Genomic DNA, 21,491 nt, shown 5'->3' with positions numbered 1-21,491 from the left:
ATGGGGGCCTGCCTGGGCGCGAGAGGATCCCATCACCGGGTCCTTCGGGTCCACAGTCCGTCGTCAGGGCAAAAAAGTGGCGTGTGTGTGTGTGTGGCGTGCTGGCTCTTTTGCTCTGGCTGCTGGCCTTCGGATAGCCTTCTTTGGCGGCGCCTCTCTCTCTTTGCCCAGTGTCTTTTTTTGTTTTTGTATTTTTTTTGTCCAGCAGCTTCTTCTCTTTTTTGTTCTTTTCTGTACAGTCGACAAGTTCGGGAGCGAATCCATCTATTAGAGAAACCGCGCGACCGGCTACCGTCTTACGGACACGCCAGCCATCTACGGTCTTGAGGCATTTGTTACTCTGCGTCAACCACTTATACACACGACGACCTTTTCTTTGGCTCTGTATAAACATACACATAATCTAAATTTGAAAAAATAGAAAAAGAAAATTCAAGTTTATTTTCTTTTTCTTTTGGCGAGATGATTCGAGCAAGTCAATCAAATATTCCCCAAAAGAAAGAAGGAGGGAAGAAAAATGTATAGTCGCCATTAAAAATCTTTCGCTATCAGAAATGGTCTGGAAACACCAAGCGCGTTTGGATCGGGTTCCGCCAAAGGATTTTTTATTTTTTATTTTTTCTTCTCTTTTTCACATGTTATGTTTGTTTTGTATTTCCCTCCCAACCTGAAGAAAACAAGATGAAATCGTACGACGGGCGGTCCATCATCATCGGTCGGTTAAGAGAAGAACAAAAAAATCATAAAAGGAATAAATAATCAATTTCCTTTTTCCCAAAAAATAAAGAAAAAGAAAATGTTTCATTGAAAAAAAAAAGACTTGGAAGTCTCTCTGCCGGGCGAATGAGGTGGTGCCCATCTGGCGCCAGGTGGGCGACGAAGATATTACACACACGGCCCCTACCTAGTGGTGGTGGAGGTAGTGTGGTGGCGGCGGCGGCGGCGGCGGCAATTCTCCGGCTATAATTCATCACGGGCAATTGCCATCTTTTCTCAAACGACGGATAACTCGAGTGACACTGCGGCGCTAAATCAAATCCCCACGGTTAAAAAAGAAAAGCCAAGAGCCAAGAGGGAGGAGGAGGAGGAGGCCCCCTCAGTTTCTAGCGTCTATGCCATGGCCGTGTGTCATTAGACTCCCCGTGGCAAACTCTTAATGAGAACTCCTTTTCTCTCTCTCTCCAGTTGATTGGCATGTAGACAGACTCTCTTTGAATGCTTTGCGCTAGAAAAAAAAAATAAATAAAAATCTGAAATGATTTTCATGTCGCGATGGCGGCAGCTGTGGCTCGTCTTCATTTCCCTGTGCGCCAATGGAAAATAAAAAAACCCCGCCCATTCGTGGACCTGCCATTGGTCACTCCTTTTTTCTCAAGGCGGCGGCCAACTCTTCACACAAATTAAAAACTACACACTTGCGTAAGTTTTTAAAATAAAGGAAAGAAACCTAAGCTTCTTTCAAATTACATTTCCCAATATGATTCCGTGTGCGGAAGCCCGAAAATAGTACAAACACATGAAAAAGATCCTTGGGCGCGCCGCATCTACGTACACAGCGTATAAAATTGCGCCCAAGAGACGACGTCGACGACGACAAGAGTCTCTATCGATGTCAAAATCTGCCTCGGCACTTGACACACGGTTAAATAAGTGAAGCCAAAATGAAAGGGGGCAACACAAAAATATCAAAAAAAAAACCCAGTCCGAGTCGACGGTATAGCCAGCGATTCGTTATTCCTGATCAGATGACTAGATCGTTCTATATAGCAGCTAGAAGAGTAGTACTACTGCGAGCATCTCTCTTATCTCTTTTTTCTGTGTGTACATGTGTATATCAAATGAGTGAGGGGGGGCAGAGTCTCTCCTCGGGAGAGGGCGGCGCAGTTGTCAGTAAAAGGTTAAGTATCGGAATAAGTGGAGGGGAGATGCCGGCCATCCGGCTTCTTCCTCCGGCTCCGTTTTGGAGGAGTAAAGAGAGAGAGATAGCCGGAGCATATTGCAGCAGGGCGATTGAGAGATACATAAACTAATACGCCATTCGGTTGGATACAAAGGCGGAGGGGGCGACTTGACTATAAGGTTTATATTCCATCGTGATAGTCTCGCATCCAGCTCTCTCCCTGTGCTGTGTGTGTGTGTATTTATACAAGTTTTATGTGTCATCCGGATAGATCGGGTCTAGATGGGAGGGCGGCCCAGCTGATGTAGTATCTCGTCCATGTCTATACGTTTTTGTGTGTCGACCCTTCTTTGCTGGTCGCATAGAGGTGGCCGTCAAAGATGGCCCGTGTCCAAACTGACCGGATAGGACGGACCAAAAAAAAAAGGGAACAGAACGGATATGTTATGTATATATTTCCTCCCTACCCTCCCCCCCAAAGTTCTACTACTTTTTGCTATATACCATCACACAGATGCATCGCAGATATAGTGCCGGACACACACATGGACCTACCAAACATTTTTTGGCAAAAGCGCCGGGCCAAAACTTCCCCCCGGAATGGAAATTGGGCAATAGGGAGAAAGAGAGACAAAACCAGAAAGGGAAGGGGGATACGGTTACGCGCGTTTGAATAGAAAAGAAAAAGGACAGACAATATGTATATAGGAGAGAACAAAAAGAGAAAAAGCGGGGCCAGTCACACAAATCGGAAGGTATAATACATTATACAACTGCTGGAAACAAGCACAACTTGACCTCTTTTTCCTTCATAGCCCAGCCGCTTCCAACATTTATCCAATCCTCCAAACACACACACGCGCAAATTCACGTCGAGCTCCTCTTGTAACCGACAACAAATCGGCCCAGGTCCGTTACATAGGCTTATACCCAAATGACGGAGAAAAAAAAAAAAAAGAGATAATGTTGTGTGTATACACACCTGTGTTACACATATTGTGTTACACATACGACAAAAATAAGACCAACAAGAGTTCGCCCTAGAGTGCGAGGTGGAAAACATTCCTGGCTGGGTCTATTAACGACTCCTGCTACGCATCTGTCATTTAGGACGTGTAGTATAAAACCAAGTCGGAGGATTTCTCTCTCTAGCTACTCATACGTGTACGGGTCAGAAACAATTGCCTAAAAGTAAGAGAGAGAGAGTTTTGATATGACGTCAATCAAATTCTTTTGACAGACAGTAAATATTGTGTAACAAGCAGCAGCAGCCTGTGCTGTAAAAGTCTCAGTGATGTACATCGGCGAGTACCCGGCGACTTGTCATCGCCGAGCGTCGTTCGTTTTCCCAATTTCGAAATGATTTACTAGATTTGATACATGTACATTTGCATTTTCCTCTGACGCTCCAACACAAAAAAAACAAAACAATATGACTTTTCAACTCTCTCTCCCTTCAACTCATCCATAATCATCGGTTTTTCTGCTGTTCCATGCGCTTCTTCTTCTTCTTCTTGTTCTTCCATCATGTTTATGATTATGATTTCGACTACTCTATCCAACCCCCCTCTAGTTTGCTCGGCTCTATCCGCAAGTTTTTATATTGCTCTCGGCTTTCTCTTTATATGTCATACATGCTGGCTGGCTGGCTGGCTGGTGTGTGTGTGTGTGGAGTTATAGAAGAGAGAGAGACACAACGACATGTCGTTGTGCGGTTCTTTCCCATATTTTCAGAAGACTCCGGCGCAGCTCTTTTGTGATCTACATTTTTACGACGGACCGATGAGACAATTCTCCATCGCTCCGAGGTCAACGTGGAACATTTGCAAACGACGAAAAATGAGAGAGAAATGGCGTGTCGTCGTCGTTTGTTTCGATATCGGAGCCAGCACACAAACACACACAGAAAAGAAAAGAAAAATCAGAATATCCCTCGCGTTGTCAAAAAATAAAAAAAGGCCACGGAGGGGAAAAGAAACAACCAACCAACTGGCGATGACTGTGTCGTCGTTGTCGTCGATTTTTTGGGGGAGAATTGGTCCCGAATCTGGAATTTTATGGAGCGGAAACGGACATGGACGCTCGCGTACACATCCCATTATGTTCTTATTCCTCTACACACACCACCGTATTATATATTGTTCGAAAAACTCGACAAACACAATAGCCGGCGACTACTATACTACTACTACTCTTCTTCTTCTTCTTCTTGACTTTTTTGGTTCCACTAGGCGCATCGCCGATAAATATCCGTCGAGTTACGCACACATCCGCTCAATGGATGACATAAAAAAAGACAAAATTTTTCTCTCCCCCCCACCCACCCACGTTATATGATTTTCCTATCAATTTCATCCCGCGCTGACAATGTCGTCAAATCCAGTTAGAGATTGCGTAATTGTACCGCATCAAGTCTAAATATACACACACGGACGGGAGAGAATCAAATGAGGTACTTGTGTGAGCATAAATAAACCTCTGCGAGACTATTACAGCTGCCTGAGCCCGGGCTGTGTTGTCGCATCATCTTTGTACGTGGATTATCCCCCGTGGAGACGGAGGAGGAGGACGCCACCACTCCCATGGAAACCGCAACAGAATTCTCACGACTCCTTGCGTCTCCATCATATTTATACACAGCGTCTCACCATGGCACACACAAGCCTTACTATAACGAAGCGGATTGAACAATCACAAAAAATGCCAAAAAAACGAACCAAGTTCATACGGTTCGACGTGGAAAATAAAAATTCGGGAAAAAGAAGAGGATCACACGATGATGATGATGATGATGATGATGATTGAACGATGATGATGATGACGATAATGATACAGCAGGCAGACAAAAGCCCGTTAACGAGCGTGTCGGATATCTTCTTGCGGTGGAACATGATTATTTCGGCGGGGCGTCTGCGCCCCATCCCCCTCCTGTTTATTCGTCGCAAGTCACGAGGGATCACCAGGCCGGAATTATTTTCGCTCCTGGTGGCCTCTCTCTCTGCGCGCACAATATTAAATGTGTGTAAAGAGAGAGAGAGAGTTGCGGGCGTTCATCACGAATAGACTAGCGTCAGTCGTTGGCAGTTGGTGGTGGTGGTGGATCAATGGAAATGTCGAGCTCCCTTGTGTCAGTCTCTCGTCAAAAGGTCATCAACTTAATCAACAACCAAACGCAAAGAGGCCACAGCAAACAAGCGCCAGCCCGTCCCGTGTGTCTATATACCACGAGCTGCTGCTGCTGCTGCTGTTCCTGCTGACGTTTCGCCGTGAAACGGTTCAAATCATCACAAATATATGAACGAACGCGGGGAGTAGATTATTCTCCACGGATTAAATGTGTGTGTACAGTACACGTCGACACAATGTCAATAAATCTGTATAGAGCCACAAAACAACTGGCCTTGCCCCTTTTCTAAATTCTTCCCCAGGAATAAAAACGAGTTTGTCAATAAAGAGAGACGTCCATTACGCACCGGTTGAGGTAACCCTCTCACACAGCAGTAGCAGTAGCAGCCACGTCGTCTATTATTTGTCTTTCATTTGAATTGATTGAGATTGCACCAGAAGACCGCAGTCATCAACGCGCCGCTGGCTTGTGGGGATTTTCGTTTAATTGCGTCAAATGTCGTCAGTGCGTAGAGGGGGGGGGGGAATGAAAAAGCGCCAGCAGCCGTGAACCGGGCGCGACAAGGCGCCAACGAGAAAACGGACGGGCAGAGACTTAAATTAGCAAACGGGCGAAGGTGAAACGTGACGACGCAACTGACGGCGCAATCCCCGTACCGCGACACATCAATCGAAACTGGTCGGACGATTTCGTTTGTCCCTTTTTATTCTTTTCTTTTCTTTTCTTTTCTGCTTTTAAAAATAGACAAAAGGAGAGAGAGAGAGAGAGAAAATTGTCGAATCAAATGGATTCCCAGCGCACCGACAGACGGGCAATAGAGACACCAGACAGTGGCGCGCGGGATTGGCAATTGCCCGTTCGAGTGGCCGCGCTGACGCGATGACGGCGGACGATAATCACGACAGACGACAAAGCACTTGTCTCTCTTTTTTTTTATTCCTCCCGAATTTTATTTTATTTTTTGTTTCTTCCTCCCAAGGGGAAAGTCGAGCAGACTCTTGGACTCTTTTTAAGATTCTCTCCGTTTTAGTGTTTTGAATTTAAAGGCGTTAGTCCATTTAAAAGAAGCGCTTTGAGTGCCATTCTGTGGTTAATTAAATAGTCGTCAAAGTTAAATCCGCCGGGGGAAAAAAATGAAATATAAATATCAACTGGATTGTAAAACTAACTGGTCAAACTTGGGAGCCGGCCTATTCTCTGCTCACAAACTCGTGTATGGAATGATTGGCTACACAACTCTTCCCAACTTATAGAAGAACACACAGACGGCCGGCAGCACAACGATATGACGAGAGCAATTTGTCCCAGTCGCTGAAAACTGTCACACAAGTTTTTACCGGCCGGACGGTGCAGCATATGTACTACTAGGCAGTAGTAGTGTACGGTAGTAAGTTTGGCTTTTTTTGTTTCTTGGGATATGCCGTGAGTGCGGAGAGGCTCCTAGTTTTTTTCTGACGTGTTCAAACATACGACGAAATGATCAACTTTATAGACGGACAGAAGAAGAAGAAAAAAAGGAGAGAACACGGGGAGTTTCTAACCCGAAAGTCATGCACCGGCCCGGCGTCCGTCTCTATAAGTGAATTGATATATATATAGATAGACATACATGAGGGGATTTGATAGCTGAGTGGCCGACGTCGCTCGTCTGTCCAACTCGTGAATGTTGTACAATTATATAACTATTGTATATGGCTCCAGTATTCTATATAGCATATATAGACTGAACCGACCAACGGACGGACGGACGGAGCAAATGGGATATAAGAGTTTCGATTTTGACGACTCGGGGTCGGATAGATGGAATAACCAATAGCACAGGCGAGTCAAAGTCACACACGTAGTCTAGAAAAGAAGAAAAGAAAATGCGCCATCAGACGATGGGGTACACGCGAGATTCTACTCTTGGTCCGGTATGTGTGCTGGACCCCGTGTGTGTGCGGGGAAACCTTTGGGTCCCCATCATCGGTCGATTGGAAATGTTGTGTTTGGTATGACAATGTTCATCCACTTTTTCTTTTCTTCTTTTTTTGTTTTTGTTAGAGAGAGAGGGGCCCTTCCAATCTATCGGGAAAGTGCGGACAAAACGGTTTTATACTTTTACTGTGTATTACTACGTCCTATTGTATTACTGTAGTCGCAACTTAAAATTATTCCGGGCCACGGCGCTATATACGGAAATATATAGGCGACGTGTGATTTCATGTTAGTAGTACTCGGCATTTAAATGACGCGACACGACAATATATCGACGGATTCAAAAAGAAAAAAAAAATATTAAATAAAATTCCGGAGAAGAGTTTAAAAAAGGAAAATTCTTTTGTCGTGTTTTGTTACGGCGGCGGCGGTGGCGGTTTTTTCAAATAGAAGAAAAGAGAAAAAAATTAACATCCGATACTGTTCGGCGTTGGGTGTTTCACCGGCCACTAAAGACCCCGTCACCGCAGTCCGACGTCTGAGAAATTAGCAGAGCCCGCATGAAGAGAAGCAAACGAAACATCCGGACGGATCTAATAATGAACTTTTCGAGAGATAATCACACTATTATAATGCACGACTAGTGATTCTTTGACAACACTTTGATAAACAACAAAAAAGACCGACATTCTTCCGGTCACCAAAGATTCCCCCACCCCCAAACAGGGGAATGTTACCATCCATCGGAATATATTTTTTCGAGAGAAGAATATAACAAGAAAGGGTGTCATCCTCCTCCGTTGTATGGCGAAACCTTAGATGCGATGCCGGCGCTGGCCGTGAGCCGGACGCCTTTTCTCTCATCTATCCCTCACCTCCATGTCCTATTATTATCAACTCCCTCATTGTCTACTCGAATTCATTCTGCCCGTCCGCGATGGATCAAAAGCCGATTCAACCCAAAATAAAAACTACTCGGACTGAATTTGTCTTAGCTTCTTCTTTCTCGTCGAATCTCAAATTTGTTTCGTGTTGTATCACGCCGCACACACACGGGCAAATGCAGTTCCCCCCAACCAAAAAATATAATAAATCCCCTAATATAATAATAGAGAATTATCTCGCACCGCAAAAGGAGAAAAGAAGATGCGCTCCAAGATTAATCCCCCCGCGCGACTTAAGCGCACACAGAGTGTCTTCCCGGAGAGAGCGAACACACACACACACACATAGAGTGTCGTATAATGATTATCCGGCTTGGGCCACAAGAAAAGAAAGAAGGGAGTGTGTTGACAAGAGGCGCCTTTAAATAAATACCCAAAATAAAAAATTTCTTCTACTACTCCGACAGTCGGGGTTTTCCTTTTTTTCTTATTTTCTGTCCCCCCACCAGCTTTTTATTTTATTTTTTTTATTTCTCTCATCTGTCGGCTTTTGTTTTCTAGGTGGGGGATTTGCGCTTGATTTCATTGGCAGCTCCGAGACTGCTGGCGCCTGGTAGATGTATATACTATATTTTTAGGTGGTCAAAGATTCTTTTCCAGCTCTCCTTTTTGATGAGAATCAGCCGGCCCGGCCCCCTTCGTTATTCCCATTCGAGCGGACATGATTGATTCTTGTGTGTTTCGTCCGAGCGTTGATGATTCCATCGAGTGTAAATCGATCCGCAAAAGTTGCCAATAAACGGTGGGCTCAAGCAAAACATTGTAGGTACACGTCAATAAGGGCCCAGCCGACCAAAAGGAGAAAATGGGAAGTGATTAAGAGTCTCGGGGAAATAAGAAAATGAGACGAAAAAGGGGGCCAACAAGATCACAGCGGGTGAGGAGACAGACCAAGCTGGACTGCACAGGGACCCTGGGCGCCCGTCTTTTTTTCCAAGCAATTAGCCACTTCTTTTTCTTTCCCCCCCCCCCCAAAACTGTTTGCGTATGTCCATTTTTCCTAAATAGGGACGACGGACGAAAATAGAACATTTTCTGACTGTGTGAGATGTACGTCCCTCGGCGTCGACTGTCCGGCGACGTCCGAAAGTACTACTATCTACTACCAGTATTTTAATCTCTTTCAGACGTATTGAGTAACAACTTTATTGTTTGCAATACTATATAGACACACTCTCGAGTGTCGTCGTCGTCGTCGTCCTTCCGTCCATTTGAAATCATTGCAATTCGCACAATTCAAGGCTTCCTACGCATCTGCTTGAAAATGTAAAATGAAAATGAAAATTCTTCCGTCGTTGTCGCCAGATCGTCGACTCGGTCACATTCGATACGCCTGTCTGCCCTCATTGTCCACTAGCTCCTTCCCATTTACACACCTGACAAATGGCCATGACCACCTCCTTCTTCCGTCTCTCCCTCCATGACTGTCCCCCATTTCTTCTTTCCCCCCTCCTCATCGTCTTTTTCTTTGCTTTTAACGGGCCATGATGATAATCAAAGACGCAGCTACTACTGCTAAATGCGATTGGGACATTTTCTTCTTCGGGTACCATGTATTATATGCTGGCTCTCGATTGGAATAGTCCATGCAGCCAGTAGCTCTGAGCGTTATTAGAGGAAACAAGCCAACCAATTTTGGCCCTGGACTCTTTGCCGCCGAGTCCAGCAGCAGAGTCTCAATTAAAATATACAACAAGAGAAAAATAATTCAAAAAGGAGACCGACTTGGATAACCCGTATCGGTTCCACAATAGAAACAACTGTAATACGCCAAAAGAATAAAAAGAAAAAAAGAAACTTTGTAGCAAATGTTTGCAGTGCTTGGGTAAATAGATGGAAATAGATTGGGTGGGAGGGAAAGCGCCATTGATGATTTGATTCCCACCCATGGATGTGTAGACACTTTAATGATTGGAAAACGGCAGTCACAGCTCTCCGGTTAGAATAAACGCGCGTTCCGCTGTACTTTTATTTTTTCGAAATACAAAGATTTTGCTTTTTCAGTTTCACACGACTTTTTTATGACGACTTGCAATGGAAAACGGGGTAGTAATGAGCGTCGTTGGCTCTTTTCTAAGTGATTTTCGAATGTAACTATTTCTCCATTTTATTTCCACCGCTCACTTATTTTTGGGCAACTGGGCGCCCAGGTGAGAATGTGACGGCAGAACTAACACCGTGGGGAAAAATCTCCGTTCAAAAAAGGGCCAATTCATCGATGGTGGCGGTATTATATAAATAATAACGATATCAAATGACTCGTCCAGGGCAAACAAACACACACACAACAATCCAAGTATATATCATGCTTCATCGATCGACTGTTGGCTCTCGGGCCACATTTTATCTGCGTGAAATCATCATTCACGCTCGGACGAATATGTTGTTTGTCTTTCTCTCTCTTAAAGGATAGGGAAATCTCAGGTGAGAGAAAACTCTTCAAATCCAAAAAAGGCCCAGAAATATAAAGTCAATTTTCAGTCGAGGAAAAAAAACCCAAAAAGTTGAGAACATTTTTGGGAAAGAGGAGGAGGAACAGGAGAGGAGAGAGGAGACAGTCGAACGCGCGCGCGCACGTTCACACAACAATCGAATGGATTTCTTTATAATGTCCCATAAAGCTGATTATAAGTGGCGCCACGGCTCTCTCTGGCTGTCTTATATTCAAGCTATATAGGAGAGCCGCAGCAGAAAGAGCTTTAAACAAGAATCACAAGGCGAAGCCGACAGCACACACACACACACTGTGGCAATTGCTTCTTTTTTGGCTGCGTGTCCACAACATGTCGAAAATACCCCGAGGAGGAAATGTCACTTGAGACAACAACCGCCGACGTAATAGAGAGACACGACTCTCGGCTGGCCGATGGTTTTTTTTTTTTTCAAAACATTTTTCCAAGAGTTCATTTACTACACACACAAAAGAGAGGAGAAAAAATAAAAATAAAAATAAAAAAATCATTTTTTAATATGAATTAGAGCCTTGGAATCAACAAGATTCTGACGAGTTTGACGCAATCTCAGGTCTACTACCCCGGAATGACTTGAAAAAGAACGAAAAAAAGGATCTGACAGAAGAAGAAGAAGAAGTCAAAGGACTTTTGTGAGACACGAGAACACACACACAACAATGTCCTCATCGAATGTTGCGTGTCGTTCGCTTGGCTGTCGGTTACATTTCGAAAGGGAAATAAAACGACAAACGCGGAGTTGGGGGGGGGGGAGTTCTGTATCAAATAGAATTTGGCGGTCTGCAATCATCACGACATCATTTCTATAAGCCAACAGAGGCGGAAGAAGAAGAAGAAGAAGAACATCATCTTCTTCTTCTTTAGTTGGTGGTGTTGGGTTTGTTTGCGTGACAAACAAAGAGAGAGAGAGAGAGAGACGGAGCCGCCGTTGTTGAGCAAGTCGCTCCACTTCACCCCGGCAAATACACGTCGAGGGAAACTCTTTAACAAACAAGCCCCAGCCAAAAAGGACCGACTACATGGCCGTTAATAATTAAAGTTCTTTCTCTTCTTCTTCTCTTCTCTTTGGCATGCTCGGCGACCGTGAGTGTGTTTGCACTGCTCCCAACAAGAGAAAAGGCCATACACACACACACACACACACACCTTGTTGTAAAACAATCAAAAGTGGTTCTGGCATCTGCTGCCCCTCATCCCAAACTTTCACTTGCAACGGATCGAAATGTGACACAGATGCCGTCCGTTACGAAAATTGAATGAAAAACTGTGTGGGCCGATTCACGCCGATGATTGACCACCGGAATAAAAATTTAAAAATTTAAAAAATGTCTAATAAAAATTAAAAAATTTCCAAATCAAATCAAATCAAAGAATTTTGAAGAGAGCGCCGCGTAGAGTGGCGCCAGGTCAGTTGACGCCACCAACCACTATATATACACCATATATATTATATTATAACACACAAGTGTGTGTGTGTGTGTGTGCGCCACAACCTTCTAACCTTTACTCTTCTCTCTCTATACGAATAGAGGAGAAAGACAAGAGAGACACGTTTATGACACCCACCAACGTGCCGTAATGGCTAGACGGCCCTCTCTCTCACCCCCCTTCTCTCTACCTTGTTTATATATACTCCAATAAAGGTAGGAAAAGAGACACACAAACCGGAGGGAGGAGAGGCTGTGGTCATGGTTTTCCGATTTTATAGTATCCCCCCTCCATTGTTTTTTCTTCTTTTTACCTTTAGATGTATATTTTTCGGGGTCACTGAAAACTCTATTGTTTGTTTTTTCCTCTTGAAGACACTATTTTTTTTTGGTCAGTTAAAACTTGTGTCGTCGTCGTGATCCGATCCCGTTTCCCACCCGTCATGAGAAGGTGGCGGCATTTCGTCGAAAATTATTTGAAAAACAAAAACAAAAAGAAAATGGAGCCCGAAATTAATTGGAGAAACACAAAACAAGAATAGACACCGACAAACTCACGCCAAAATGTTTGTATGCGAGAAACGACCGCACGACGACGACGGGAACCGGTCTTTGACCAAAAATAGGCAAATTTCGTAGAACCCCAAAGTGGCCCACGTCTCATTTTTTGTTTGGTTGTTTTTTTTCTTTTCATATAATAACCCCGGCACCGCCAAAACACAAAAAGATCGGCCCAACTTGATTAGCCCGTTTATTATTTTTTTTGTGTGTATGAAAAATCAGTCAAAATTTGAAGCCGAACCAAAATCTCTGAAAACTTAAAAAAAAGAAAAAAGAAATAAAAAGATTTAAAGAAAAACGAATTCGTTCGGGATTCACGCTTGGCTTGGAACCAAACTGCTGTTATGCAATTCCATCTGTGTGTTCCTTGTCAATTCTTTCGAACAAGACGGCCAACACACAACTCATCTACCCGGGCAGTAAAATGAAGGCAACCGTGATGCGTGCGTGCAGCAGCAGCAGCCCCCCACCGAAAGAAAAAAACATGGCGCCAGCTCTACACACACACACACACACAGCCTATATAACAAAAGCGGCTGCTGTATGACCAGACAACCGTGACGACAACTTATTTTTTTTTTTCGGGAAAGAAAGAGCCTATGGACAAACACGCAAAGTGTGGAGGCTGGCTGCTGCTGCTGCTGTGTCTATTTCCCTGCTGTCGCCGCGAGTACGTCGGCGCAGTTGCTCGCCCATTTCGCGCAACGGATCGTCACGTCCGCAATGTGTCTGTTCCTTCTCCCTCCCGAAATAGACGGCCAAAGCGTCTAGCGGTGGCCAAGACAAGTCGCCTGCTAATAGAGCGGACGTATACATCATCGAGGGGGGACCTGTCGTCTCCTTTTCAATGGGAAAATAAAATAGAAAAATAGAACAGGAGATAACGAAAAACATATACATGGGCGGAGGAGTGAGGAGGAACCTGGCGCTCGACCGAAAAACACCCAAAAATAAAAAAAAAAAGAAACTTTTGTGACAAGACGCCGCCGTAACGAGAGACAGATCAATCCATCTCTCATTATCTAGTCGACACCAAATCAGTCTGCGCATAACTCTGGGCCGTCTGTGCAGACGCCAAAACATTTTCATAGTCTAAAAACTTTCGACTTTTTTTCATATTTTTCTTTTTCCGCCCCCGAACTGCAACCGACTAGAAATAATTAGCCGCCAATGCCCTTGGAGAGAAAATTCCAATCATTCTTCCGTCTATTTAGTGGGAGACTCTATGGAGGAGGGGACGGACGGACCACCGAGAAAGTCGAAGCAAAAAAAATTGTTTCTAGTGTAGTACAACTTTCAAAAGAAAATGAAATGTATAGCCACAACCATTTCCACGTCTCTTGGCTGGGTACATGTATATAAACTATTTGTAGTATATGTGAATAGAGAGATGAGAGAGGCGAATCATCAAAGAGTTTGGAAGAGTGCACAACAAACACTTAAATAGATCCGAGGCTAGAAAAAAAGGAAAAAAGAAGAAGAAGAAGAAGAAGAAAGATGGGCGGCCAAATTGGCACAGCCACTCTCTGATCTCTGCCATCTCTTTAATGGGATTTAAGCCTTTGATACTCTCAGACGCTCTACTTAAACAGATAGATAGATATTCCATTAGCATATATATATAAATATATAACTGGCGTTATGGAGATACTTTCTATAATATTCCCCCCACAGAAAAATGTACCATAAAAAGAACCGCCACACACAGACACAACTGCATCGAAATACATCAACGAAAAAAGAGCCGAGGTACTAATAAATGATGAGAAGCTTTCATCGAGATTGCCAGAGGAATATTTCATACAACAATTTTGACTTTTCGGGGAGGTTGGAGGGAATTTTTTACTGGAAATGTTTTATTTCTCGGCTGCTGAGATGACAAATCATTTTGAATGAACGACCGCTGTGCCGCGTTGTTTTTGGCACTTGGCGGTTTTGTGCGCCGCGTCTCCGGGAGTAGGAGGAAATGCCCAATCACGACATTCCAGCGCAATCAAAGATGCTCCACTGAGAGAGAAAGAGAAATATAATCGAATCAAAACCCAAAAACAAGAAGGGGGGCGGATATGATATGCGCGATGAGGTCTGTCTGTGTCTACATTCCCGCCTGGATCTCTGCCGCCGCCTGCGATTGTAAAAATCAAAAAGGGAGAAAATCTATCGGCACCATTCCACCTCGTATAAAATAAAATAAGAAAAAAAAAAGGAGAAAAAATCTTGCAGCGTGCCTCTACTATAAAAGAACACAGCCTACTGGCAGCACTTTGATTTATAACATCTGATTGCTGACGTCGGCAGACATGGAGAGAAGAAAAAAGAAACCCAACGGGGAGAAGAAGTAGAAAATACAAATAAAAAAGGGAGAGAGAACTGTCAAAACACACGAGAAAACAATTCCGGGGAAGAAGAAGGGCAGAAAGATCACCGATTCATTTATTTATGTATCAAACGGGTCAATAAATCTAATATAGAAAAAGATATGCGCACCCCCTCTATGTGTGTGTGTCTATCTGTTTATTTAGAGGAAAAGAATCCTGCTGGGTGACTCTCGTGTAATGTATAACTACACCAAACAGACACACAACTGGATGGCGGCGGCGGCGGCGGTGGAATAGAATGGGGTAGTAGTAGGAGTAGTATAGAGCCCATCGTTAGTTTTGTTGGTGGGTTTTTGTGTGGCACTTTGGCAGCGGGGCGTCCTGGCTCGTTTTCCCCATTTACCGTCCCTTGCTCATCCACTTATACCATCGTCTGTCTCTTCTTATTCAATCGCAATTTAAGCGCGCACAACCCCTCTCTCTCTACCCTATACTCCCCCTGGCGTGTGCCTGCGCATGGCCGGACGGGGCGGAGGGAGGTCGTCGCCGCCCGCCGCCGCAGCCACCGCCACCGCCGCCGTTGTCGCCGGATTCTCAGCGACCGAGTTGAAAGACGATCAATCTTCTCTCCTCTTCTCCTTTTTTTTTCTTCTTCTTCTTCTCTCACAGAAAAAAGCAAAACACACCAAAGTCAATTGCGGATGAGAGAGTCGACCGTAAGGGGGAGGAGGAGGAGGAGGACGGAAAGTTCATCCGGCGCGCCAAAAAATAGAAAAAAAGAGTCGCGGTGTCACCGACTCGTAACCGAACTCTCATATCCGGACGCCGGCCGCCGTGTCGCTTGACTGGGCGGCGAGCGACAAACAGGAGCAGTTTGACAAAGATGATATAATCTAAACCTCTTTTCCATCCATCCATTCCCCTCTCCATTCCCTCTTGCTGGAATCTAATATACATTTTCGATTATTATTCAACGACTTGCATTCGACGAGTTTCCTCGTCCGATGTCGCCACTCAGCGCATCCTCCATGTGATCCTCTCTGATCCGTGTCATCCGGACGACACTGTACTACCAACCGCCATCACTTCCAGCATCCGCACCAACGTCAACAGGAAGTTGCCATGGAGAGAGAGAGAGAGCAGCCCGCAAAAATAAAAAAGAAGAAGAAGGAGGAAGAAACAAATTCTTAACTCAATCAGAGAGACCCATCCATTTCACCGAAATAACATGTATGTACATACATACATACATACTACTCTACAACACGGGAAAAAAAGAATGCGGCCGCATTAGAGTTCCCGAATAGTTGCGTCATTTCCAGTCAAATAAGAAGTGGAGCGGCTGGTTTATTTCCAGCCGCATTTTGCCCGCAACGGCGCATTGAATGTCACCAGCGGTTAGGATCAATTCAATTAAGGCGGACTGCTGGGGTATAGCAGCAGCAGCAGTAGTCAGACAGGAGGAGGAAGAAGAAGAAGAAAAAGGGAGGATTGATGGGATTGTCGCGCGCGCTAGGGGGGAGGAGGAAATCCATCGGAGAGAAGAGAAAAAGAAAAAGCGGAGCATCCGATTTTTTCTCTTTTTCTCCTTTGGGGTTATTTTTCCCGTCGTGGGGAGTCAATTGAGCCATCCTCCTCCTCTCTTTTTTTTCAGAGCTGCGTGTGGCGGCAGCACATTGGAATGATGAAGAAGAAAAATAACAAGGGCAGCACTGCACTGCACACACGAGGCAATGGCGGCTAAGCGACGCGTGACGTCAGGCGCCGCTGAGCGCCACCGACGGCGGCGGCGACTCGACTATAGGCGCGACAATTTACATCGCAATATCATCCACCCTCCCCTCTCCAGACTCTCTCTCTACTCATGTCATCGCTTTCTTTGTTGTTCCGAGTAGTTTTTTTTTTTTGCATTGGGGTGGTGAAAAATTATCAACTTCCGCCCGTTTCCACCCTACCGACGGATGAATTCTCTCCCCCCACTTTTCATTCAGTTTTTCATCTACCCGCAGAGATTTGCGTCTCGGACGACAAATGACTTTTTAATCTTTTTCGATTTGAATTTGTCCGCACAGTTGACCTGTCAGCTGATAACAAACTAATTGAGAGGAAAAGAGAACTGGATGAGCAGCAGACGCCCCAAAGAAAATAAGTGACGTCATGGAGAACGCCATCGAGATAAACAGAAAAATAAAACACAAAATCAATTGTGACAACGCAGTCAGCACCGACAGTAGCACTTTCGGCTTATAACATTTTCTAGCGCTTGAAGTTTTTCAAATTCAAATATTTTTGAAATTCAATTGTTTAGAGACAAAGTCGTGAGGTACAACACCGAGCCTGATCTGCAGTCCTTATAAAAACCCACCCAATAGTCAAAAATGAAGAATATTAAGATCATTTGTCCTACCTTTTAGCCTGGGAAAATACGGCCAGGCATCCACGTCACTTTCCACCAAGTCGCAGAAACGTTGAATCCACCAAACGGGATAGGGGGTAAAGGGAGTCCTCGTGAATACACCCACATTCACATGGGCATACACGAGGGCATTTAAAGACAGGGGAGGAAGAGATTCGTAACCGGCATCAGTAGATTCTCCAATGAAACGGGATGCTGTTTATCTAAATAAAATATAAAAAATAGGATTACGAAAAATGTTGACAGAAACAACTAGGAAAAGTTGAAAGTTAGACAGTGGGTAAACTCTTATTGTTAATAAATGCAAAAATTAAAAAGGTTCCCATGTCATTCACTGCACTTGTGCAAGTCATGTAACATTTAAAATATCTAGCAAGAATAAAAAGTATAACAAAAATCCTTACCCTAGCGATGTTACCGAGATTGTTGCTGATGACAGGTCAACACCAGCACAAGGAAAACTTGCACATCTTGTAGTTATGACGACTGGCTCCGGCCTCACATCTGCACATAGGAAAAGGTTACATAACGCAAACAAAACTGCAAACTGACATACATTGGCTTTCATGATAAATGCTAGTCAGTAACATTTCACATAGTTGGAACAGGTTCAATTAGACTTCTGTTTAAGCTCCCATAATCATTTCATTTTGTACTAATTCTTAGTTTTATTGGCCTGCCAACCAGCATGAAGTGTGTATTAAGTAGAAATACTAAAAATCGACCCAAAGCGATTTTCTCACCAGCGCTGAACAGATCGAAATTATTTCAGTATATCTAATAGTTCATCTCATCAAGTAACATTGAATCCCTGAGTCAAGATGAAAATCAAAATTTAGCACGGAATCCTCAACTACTTTTCGACCAAAAAACCGCCAACATAGTCTTTCAGGACCCTCTCTTTCGGAAGCCGAGCTATAGGGAATAATATAAGCATAGCTGTGCAGCATCTCTCTATCTCGCTGCGTCAGCTTTCGTTTAACGCTAGCACGACACTTGGATTTATGTAAGACTGCGCCAGTGTCAGCAGCACAAGCCGAACGGGTTTTTTCCTGCTTTCCCCCTTTATTTTCTCGATTTGTTTTTGATGGACTCACATTCCATTGGGTTTGTGACTCGTTTCTGATTCGCTCTCGTCCTCGTCTTGTTGTGTTTTTCTTGTCGATAGTATTACCAAGTTACAAATCAAGAGTTTGTTCTCGACTCTATAGGAAAAACGCCAGGCGACAAATGCGGTCGGGAGCCAGCAGACATCACTGGGCCATCTCCTTCACGCACCACTTGAATCATTTTCATCACAACGACGAACGAGCCAAGCCAAAAGAAAAAAGAGAACAAAAATGTGTCGTCATTTGTTATTTCGAAGTGAATAGATGCACTGGGTCGTGTGCGTATGGCAGATGATTATCGTGACGACACTTCCAGCGGAGGATCGATCAGCTGACCAACAACAAAACAAAGAAAACAGTCAAATTTCTTCAAGGGAATTTCCATCATTTCCCAGGTGACAGGTGAGAAACCCAAACTGGAAATTTAAAAATAAACCAAAAAAAAAGTTGTTTTCATTGTTCCATGTAGAGGTGACGGGACCGAGAAAGTTATTGACACATCGATTCACGTCCAGGTGTCGACATTTTCTCACCTGGTCTTTCCAAGTATATGTCATGATATATAAAACCAACGCAAAACGATATATGAAGGAGATTCATCAGCGCTGATTAGCTGGCGGCTTATCACCCGGAAACTTTCAAATCAAAAAGTCTTGAAACCAAATAATAAAAATAATAAAAAAAGGTGGTGGGGAGTGAAAACTTTCTGGCGTCGTGTCGCCTCGTCACCGTCGGTGGGAGAGAGAAAAAAAAACAAAAAACAAAAAAGTCCAACACTTTGGAGCAAAGGTGGTCCGACACACAATAGCAGCAGTCACGTCGTGCCCAACTGCTGGTCTCTCGCGCCATCTTATATGGTGACATTATTATATACAATGGGCGAGGACTCTTATAATACCAGTAGATTTATTTACTATATACTACCTACTTCTACAATCTATCGCAAGGGCAGTATAAAATAATGTCCCCCTCCACTTCCAACTTACAAAACATTATGTCCTCTCTCTCTGTGTATAGGGTGGCGTATACTATATAGGGGGGTGGGGGGTGACGCACTCGGGAGTTTCGGCTGCCAGGACAAGGTATATATACAGCCCAAAACACGGTTGGGTGAGGTGGATGAGTTCATCGCGTGACCCGAGCACGTAGACTATATATATATATACATACCCAGCCACACGACGGCGGACCCCCCCCCACTTGGTCCCTTGTGTCACATCAGCGGGCGCGGCGTCCAGTTGCGCGTCGTCGTCGTCGTCGTCCCTTTTGTTTTTTCCCCTTTTATTTTTTAGGTTAAAAGGCTTGAAACAAAAAATAACAAAAATTGAGATTGTCATTGACGGTTGTGTGTGTGTGTATACGTGGAGTCACGCCAGTTTCTTTTGGCCGTCCAGGGGGGACGACATCGATTATATGCAGCGCCGGCCGATTCCGTGTAAAAAACCGACCGCCAGTTCACGAAAGAAAAGCTCCTAGTTCTGGCTGTTTCGTTATTTGATTCACTTTCTTGGGGTAAAATGTCAAATAAAGGAGAGACCGACAGCTGATGCAGGTGCACACTTTTCGAAGGTCTAAACAGAGTTGCCTTTTCAATAAAACACGTTCGAAAATGTATTTTTTTATTTTATTGTTCATTATCTCCGTACGAAAAAGGGGCGCTGGTTAATGGAGGACCCAAAAACAAACAAATATTTTCTTTTAAAACGGAGAAAAAGAGTTTTGGTAGCTCCAGGTAGAGAAAAAAAGACTTTGGCGTTACGAGGAAAGATTTACGAATTTCCGGTGAAGAGGGCGGAGAAGTCAGTTCACCCTCCCACAGTTTTCTTTTTCTTCCCCCCCACGAAAATGTGGAATAAATCTATTACGAATTCATCGAAAGTCTGGCGTAGAAAAATATAATATAGCGAAATAATTTAGTGAGAAACTAAAGAAAAACAGCTAGGGGAGAGAATAGAAAATCCATTAAAATGAATTCCAATGGGATGTGTGTAAAAAGACCGGCAGGAGGCAGTTTTTTCAAACAGGAAAAGAAAGAAAAATTCCTCACTAATGACGATTATGCAGCCTGTGTGTGTGTTCCCCCTCTCCGTCTTTTCACTTTTAGTTTTTATTTGATTGCGTTTTTTTTTTAATTTTTACCCACCCGGAATTGTTTTCTTGACGTTTCCATGGAAACGCCAACGAGTCTAGGGGATCCTCCACTTGTGTTATCTGCGTTGACCATATCAAACGACATCCAGAAGCAGAAGAATGTCGAGGTGATAAGTGCTGAGCCAGTCGGCCGAAACCGAATATAGTCCCTTGCCCCCTTAAGACAAACCGTTAACTATTTTTTTCCCTTGCTGGTTATATCTTCTCAAGCTACCAGAAAGAAGAACCAGCAGATGTTGTTTCTTTGCCATCCAATGGATGGCAAGCCATTGGAAGACTTGACGTTTAGTGATGACACAAACACAGAGGCCCATTTCCCTATATGAGAAACCCCTCTCTTTCCTTTCAAACTGAAAAAAAGGTCTCTCCGGTGATTATAAGGGGCCTATGGTCCAGCCAGTCAGTCAGTCCACTAATCAGTAAACCCCCAGCAAGAAGAAACGAAAAAATCCGATAAGGAACGGGCATAGAAAGAAAATGTTTCGTTCCCCCCATCACTTTTTGGCATGTCTGGCCCATGTAACGAGACAAGTGGCGCAATATATAGAAAAAAGAGCAGAGTTCAGAAGACAGGTAGCGTGTGAAACATTCGCTCCTCCGGCACGCTGCGACATCGACCTACCCTCTAATAGACCACACACGTTTTTCTTTTTCTTTTCTCTCTGAGAGACTTGCATCCGCCATCTCTAACCCCCCGGATAAGGAAACGGGAAGAAAGTGATTCACGGCCCTTTATACAATAGGAAAAAAACACTTGGGGAAATCTATTAGAGACACCTGGACTTTTGCAAGATGAGATATCGGTACGAAGGCTAAAGGAAATCCGGGAGTCCAAAAAATGTTGCCATTTGATATTTTCGTTTAATTTTCGGGTACCTAGCAGTCGATTGACCAAACATGGACACTCACAAATATTTTCTGTTTACTTTTAGCCACCGTATAGCACCGTCAATACCCAAATTAACTTTAGATGGAATTTGATTGCACTTCCTAAATTGACACAAGGGTAGAGAACAGCTGAGCATTTGTGACATGGGCATCACAAGGAAATATCGAATTCCATTAATTCATTAAGAAAAACCAACAAAATGATTTAATAGTTATTCGTTTGTTACATTTCAAACGATGAAACTCTGCCAAGAGAAAATTC

The sequence above is a fragment of the Daphnia pulex genome, chromosome 12 (assembly GCF_021134715.1).
Source record: "Daphnia pulex isolate KAP4 chromosome 12, ASM2113471v1".
Lineage (NCBI taxonomy): Eukaryota > Metazoa > Arthropoda > Branchiopoda > Diplostraca > Daphniidae > Daphnia > Daphnia pulex.
The sequence above is the reverse complement of the archived record's forward strand: the minus strand, read 5'-3'. Positions refer to the sequence as shown.